Consider the following 6876-nt stretch of genomic DNA (forward strand, 5'->3'; position numbering starts at 1 on the left):
ACTTTAATTCACATATCGCTTTTGATTCATGGTACGGCTGCTTGATATTGCCACAGCGTACATACAGCCGATTTCGACATGTTTCTGTTCCAGAACAGCAGCTGCAGTGGATGCACCAAAAATGCACTTGCTCTGACAACTTACTCCAAAGATACACATATTTCACGGCGAACTGCTAAGTTCCAGAGAAAGTATTTTCTCGCTCACAGATGCTCAGCAAAAAGAGCGCGAGTGATTACAACTAGCACGCTCACGATTTTTAATATCGCGCTGGCAAAAACCTGCCCCTTACATCCAAATATAATATAGTCTTATATGAATATAATTATATCTTATATTATACATCCAAATATGGAATATAATCATCTTTATTCCAGCCTCTGTCCTATTTATGATTTATCAGCGTATCGAGAGTGAATGAGACCACGGCATAGCCGTCATATTACATAGCACAAATTGCGAGACGACGTCGAGACCTGTATCGACGTATCCTTCACAGATCCGGGTGTCTCGCCTCCACTCTCAATCAACCCCAGCAACCATCAACGGAGCCACGTCGGCTCCGACCATCTTGATCTCCGCACTGAAAGATGATGGCCGTCATTTCATCCTATCCGTCAGCGCGCACTACACCCGAGCTCAGCCTTAAGTGCCCTGTGCGACCTTCTTCGGATGACGCCTCTGAGCATGGCGCTTGCTTGCACCTGGATGCTTAGAGCCTCTTGTTCGTGTACGGCCATTATCATTTCAGGAGTCGGATGGTCTCGGCGGTGGCGGCGCTGGTCACCGTGGAGCCGTTGGAAGACACCGTCAGCTCGAGCGCCCGCGACCAGTGACCTGTAAAGCAGCGAGTCGCGGCACGTCAAGACGACCGTCACGTTTCAGTCACGAAGGCCGTTATAGAAGTCACGGCGGCCGTCATATACCAGCCGCGGCGACCGTCACATAGCAGTCACGGTGACCGTCACAGGTCACGACTCACGACGGTCGTCATATACCACTATGAGCCACAGCGACCACGGTTCATAGCTCATCATGTTTCCTGTCGCACACTCAGCTAGAATAACAGTACATTAGCCTGTATGTACACACATTTCTCACTCGATAAATTGAAGCCCGAACCTGAGACCCATCATACGTCACGACACTTCACGTTGCAACGGCACCTGCATTAGCAGACATCCCATCCCGGCAACACAAAAAGTTCCCCCGAGCCACCCACCTAAGGACGCGGCGACGGGTCACAGAATTGCCGTGACGTCGCTGACCTAGTTTACTGACCTGGAGATGATGTGATGGTTTCTGGTCAATGTCGATACGCGCGCCGCGTGGCTGGCCATCACACTCTTCCACCTCCAGATGACGTCCTACAGCTGGATCGACCCGCTGTCTTCAGAACCACCGTCAGAAACAAGCCTGGTGGAGGATGATATGATCAAAACTAAAAAACCACAAAGCACACAATGAAGACGACAAAAGCCGCAGCAGGCACATAATGACGACCTTCTATAATTAAATTAGGCTTATTCAACGTAACATAAGGCTGAAACGTCTATATTTTACTAGTCAAACGCCCATGATGGGCTGATGTGCTTAGCTAGATGTAGTTTGAATTTCCGAATGTAGCTTAACCCTCACCCGTATGGGGGGGGGGGGGTCGAACGGACCCCTTCTCGGTTTTTCGCCGATAGCTCTCGTAAAAAAAGAGGCCGATTGCGACGAAACTTTCAGTACCCTCGAGTTGATCAATTTTACACATGTCCTTAACATTTTATGAACCTGCCCCGAATGAACTTTGACCTGTGACCTATTAAGCCCAGCTGCCGAGACCCATGTCAGCTAGTTGGGGAAGCTTCAGTCCAGATAGCAGATGCAGGTAATAGCCATTCAGCAAGTCTGGCGGGAGGCACTTTCAGCAACTCTTCAGGCATTAATTGGATGAACAGCCTGGGCGCACCAAAAAGCAGCAACTGTACATGCAGAACATTGACAAAACCTGGGTAAAGCGAAAGAGAGAGGGAGTAAGGACTCAGGAGTACAGGGGTAGACAAGACAGCTGACACAGGTGAGAGCAGCGGAGACCGAGATTAGGAACTGAGTGAATGCTTTGTGCTTGCTTTGCTTTGTGCTTTGTCAACCATCTGCAGTGCAAAGGGATGAAACACCAGCATAAAGAGATAGACTGGTGTTGGTGGTGCCAGCACCACTGTTAGCAACATCTTGACATCCATAATAGTAAGTTTGTAAAAGGATACCAAATTTAATGTCTAGCTCTGCTAAAAGACAAAAAGTTACTTATATTTCAATACCAGCGGCAGCAACTCACTCTTCATGGTGCTGCTCATCATGCTTGATGCTTCCGTTACCAGTTACAAAGAAATCAACATCTACGACCAGAGCCCTGTTTCACGGTCTGGATGGTGCGTGCACTGCAGAGCGCTGGTGCAGCGTTCAAGACGAATTCGGCTCAAAGCTTCAGCATTGAGGCATCCGAGTTTGTAATGTTTCCATGAACACCCAACGCGCTGCTGGTATGCTATAGCTCCCAGCACGCTGCAGCGTGCGCAGTGTCAGAAGCAGAACGTTGAAACATGAACAGGGCCCAGTTGGTATTTTCAATACATCAAGTAATCAGCATCCTTTTCTTCACTGTTACGTTCCAGTTCCAGCTTTAATTCAAATGAAAAGGTACCTACCAACCAAATCAGTTGGGCAAACTACGGGGAGGTAATCAAGAACTTGATTAATCAAGTTCATGATTATTTTATGCCCATATTTGGTCATGTCTGCAGCCCGTCACGAAAACGGCTGAATCTCGATTCAGGGTCTACGGAGATGCACGAAAATTGTAAGACCGAAAGAGAAGAAGTCACTCTACAAGTGTAATGTTTGAATGATTCAAGTTGAAAATCGTGAGGCGGTAGATTGCAACCAAAACGTAATCAACAACTTGATTACGAGGCGTCGTCCCGGGAGTCCGATGATCAACTTCTTGATTATGCAGCCAGCTGGCTAATCATGATCTTGATTTCGCATTCAGCTGGCTAATCACGATTTTGATCGCGCTGATCGTGCTACTGGCGAGCGTTGAACAATGCAACTAATTAAAAGATACAATGATAATGGTGTATATTATTGACAAAATCAATCAGTTTTGGTGGGATGGAATTTATGTTGCAGTTAATGTTTCTCATGAATGACTTGACCGAGCCTGTTCAAATGTTTGTGTGGCTAGAAGCCTATTAGCTATAAGTTTTGGACAAATCGGGGATAGGATATGTTTGCACACGCGCACATCATTTCTGTATCTCCGGAACGGCGTCACCGATTGTTTTTCAGTTTTGGTGGGTGGCTAGAGACTTAGTAGCTGTAAGCTTTAGACAAGTTAGGGAATAGGGATGTGGCACACACATGTGGACTTGTGCACGAGCACACCTCTTCTCGCGCTTGCTCGCTCACATTGCCGAGCACGGATCTGAAAAAGACCACCCCGAGCAAGAACACCGCTGTCCGCGATAAGCGGCCTGACCATAAGTCAGCTCAAATGATAATCTGCATACGACCACATATATTGGACGAATAGCGTTACAACCCTAAGCCCGTGTAACCAAGCACAGATCAAAGATATATTTCAAGAAATGTGTATTGAAATGTGTATTTATAGTCCGCGCCGATGGAAGGCTCAAAGAATTGGTTAACGCTTCCGACACCCCGCCGCGGCATGCTCTACGGGGATCTCACTCCACTTGCTTCACGGTCGCGATGGCCGCCGCTGATGGCGGCACATCGGCCTTCACTCCACCAAACACTTTGGTTCTCAGAAACCAATTCAGATTGACCATGTTTTTAGGAGTTATGATGTTAAAAATCCAAAAGGCGGCCTGCCACAGCAGGAATGCTTGGTCTGGTGGCGCCGATACCACCTCCTGGGCCTGGACGAATACCGCGTCTTCCCCGCCCAGCTCTCCATTCACGATTATGGGATGGAAAGTTTTGCGGGCCTCCGTTGGCTTCCGTCGTCTCTTGGAGAATGCGCTGCAGGTTCTCCCAGCTGATCCCCTGCAAAATGTTCATAACCAAATTATAGGTACACTTAACATTGCGTGGGAGAAGATGGAGGAGAAAGAATAGGAGAGAAGGAGGGAAAGAATAAAGGAGAGAAAGAGGGAAAGAGTAAAGGAGGGAGAGAGAGAGAGGAGAGGAGAGGAGAGGAGAGGAGAGGAGGGGAGGGGAGGGGAGGGGAGGGGAGGTGAAGGAGGGAGTGAGGAAGGAAGCAAGGAAAGATGGAAGGAAGAAATGATGGAGCCGGAGGAGAGGTAGACAGATGTAACAAGACAAACAAGACAAGACATGGACCTGATGTGTTGGCGCAGGGCACTGATACTACATTTCGGCACATGATGTGAAAATAATGTATAATGCCTCAGACTCAGCAGTCTGGAAAATGTAGGTACAAATTACACATGTATCAGTAAAGAAGTTCCTGCATTTAGATAAGAATGAATTGTTTTGAAAACATTAGAATAGACAATGCCTGTATCTTGAAAAAGGATTAGATTGGGCTGTGTCAGGACAAAACTGGGGATGAGTCATGTGAGCTCGCAAAGTTGTGCCAGGCAACTTCATGAGATCACACTGAAGGAGCTCCAGCGAATTATTTTCAGCATGCCCAGCTCGAGTGTGCAACATGTACACTGGACTGGATCATTGTAGTGTCTGAACATGACGCACCAAACTCAACGTGACACACCAAACTGAATGTGACGCACCAGCGACAAAACAAAACACTACAACCATCTATTGCAAAAGCAATTTATACATACCTGCAGCTGTGTGTCCCTGCATCCTGGCCTGCTGTCTTGCATGAGCGCTGCACATAATACAAATGTAGCTGTAGTTAGTCCGCTTAATTCCAAAGAAGTTAATCATATCATTCTTTTATTGAAAATTCCTCAAGGTAGGACCGTAGGTACCATTATCACAAGCTTCCTGAACAATACTGTGGTGACGCCCACCGCTACAGCGAGGAGGTGGTGCTTTGATGAGCTGTGGAAAAACAGACACATTTGCAGTCACCACTTCTATTATTGTTCTATGAATCCATGACAAAGCCACTTAGAATGCAAGTATGAATAACCTAGCATAAGCCGAAGCTTAACTTTTTATTAAAAACTAAAAGATATATCCTATTGGTCCCTGCTTGCACAGATAATTGACAAGAATAAATGATATGGCCACACTACAAACTTTTGCACAACCTGCCAGGCCACAACATTTCTAGCTACTGTGGGCAGTTCAATGTGCCTCCCTAATCAACAATTGCCCCAAACAACAAATATGCCTATTATTTACTTTAAGATAAACTATAACCTTGTAAATAGCAATACATTTTGTAAATAATTAAAATATTATACCGCGGAAAGCATGCGCCATGATAGCCTACAAAATCATCATAAATTCTATCGCGATATCTCAACATTTATACCGACGCACATGAACGTTGAGGCTATTCAAATATACAAACATGATCTAAATTATTTTAAAAAATGCTAATTTTACCTATAAGAACCAAATTACCAATAATTCGGCGCTAATTTCCAGCCTCACCCACACACCGACAACACGACAAATGGCGGCGTGCTAACAGGCGACGGCGCCTTTTGGAAGAAATGTTTATTACGACCAATTTAAGACGTGTGTAAAATGAATGTTCAATTATTTATTTTTAAATTGGAAACGTAAAAATGTGGATAAAAGAATAATATCCGCCTAAAAAGGGCTTTAAAAAATATCACTTTTCTGAAAAAGTTAGGCTAGCAGTTTATCTTTCGCCATATGAGCTAAAGTCCATATCCCACTGCTACCGGTCCATATCATTTCGGGAGAATAGCATATTGCGTTTCACCTGGTAAAAAATCGTGTCGAAATGGACATTATAACAATCGAAACGAAACACTTGAACAGTTCGGTGCACGAAAAGTAATCAAAATCTTGATTACAACTCCTTATATGGTCATGCCACGCCCCGTTTTCGTGACGTCATAATCATGAACTTGATTAATCAAGTTCTTGATTACCTCCCCGTAGTTTGCCCAACTGAAATATTTATCAAGGTATGTGAACTGGCTAGCCAATGTCGCCAATGATACTTCAATATGGCTTTCCAATCCCTCCAACATGGCATTTGGAAGAATTTCATAATTGCACTGCAATGACACAACTCCTACATCACTTCTAATTTGAAATTTGCTGAAATCTCAAATTCAAACCCCTACCAATACACTACAATACAATACAAACAATGCTTGTCAAACTGTTCATAATTTGAATCTTGGCAATGAGCTTCGCTGTTCTGAGCCAATCACGCCTCGAATTTCGTCTTCAAACGCTGAAATAAAAAGCAAAAGCATCATGAGCATAAACATCGAACACCAGCATACGCCATTACGAACTGATGTACCTCGTGTAAAATCGTTCTGATGTCTTTGGGGCCGAAATTGGGTGCGTTTCAAGTTTGACCTGGTATTGAGATTTACAAGGTATATTAAATGGATAATTCTGTGCATTTTTCATCTTTCAATAGATCGCGACTCTCTCCTGTTTTCGAGTAATCATCCAGACAATGTGAAGGCGTCACCCAACGCGAAGCAAACAGTGACATACTTCAGGCGTAAATTTTATGATCTTTCGAAGATTGATACCCGATTTGTTACATGCATTAAGCGTAAAAAAGTTTGCTCTTTCAGAAAAGGTATAATTTTTCAACAATTACGTTTAACTTTCCAAAAGATGTGCGATTTTGTTCAAAGCTGAGTACCAGGTAAATGCAAACTTTCATGTTTGGAACCAAAAATGAGTACGTTTCAAGTTTGACTT

At 44.5% G+C, this 6876-nt stretch overlaps 1 long non-coding RNA gene across 1 annotated transcript; it reads right to left on the bottom strand.

Moving 5' to 3' along the window:
* Window positions 1-349: 349 nt before the first annotated feature.
* Window positions 350-2699, bottom strand: LOC122371087. The gene is made up of 2 exons (XR_006254667.1): window positions 1282-2699; window positions 350-837 (listed from the first exon to the last, which is right to left on the bottom strand). It is a non-coding gene; the product is annotated as an uncharacterized LOC122371087 (long non-coding RNA).
* Between the last annotated feature and the right edge of the window lie 4177 nt (window positions 2700-6876).

Source organism: Amphibalanus amphitrite, unplaced genomic scaffold, assembly GCF_019059575.1.
Source record: "Amphibalanus amphitrite isolate SeventyFive unplaced genomic scaffold, NRLGWU_Aamphi_draft 001203F_arrow, whole genome shotgun sequence".
NCBI classification, from domain to species: Eukaryota; Metazoa; Arthropoda; class Thecostraca; order Balanomorpha; family Balanidae; genus Amphibalanus; species Amphibalanus amphitrite.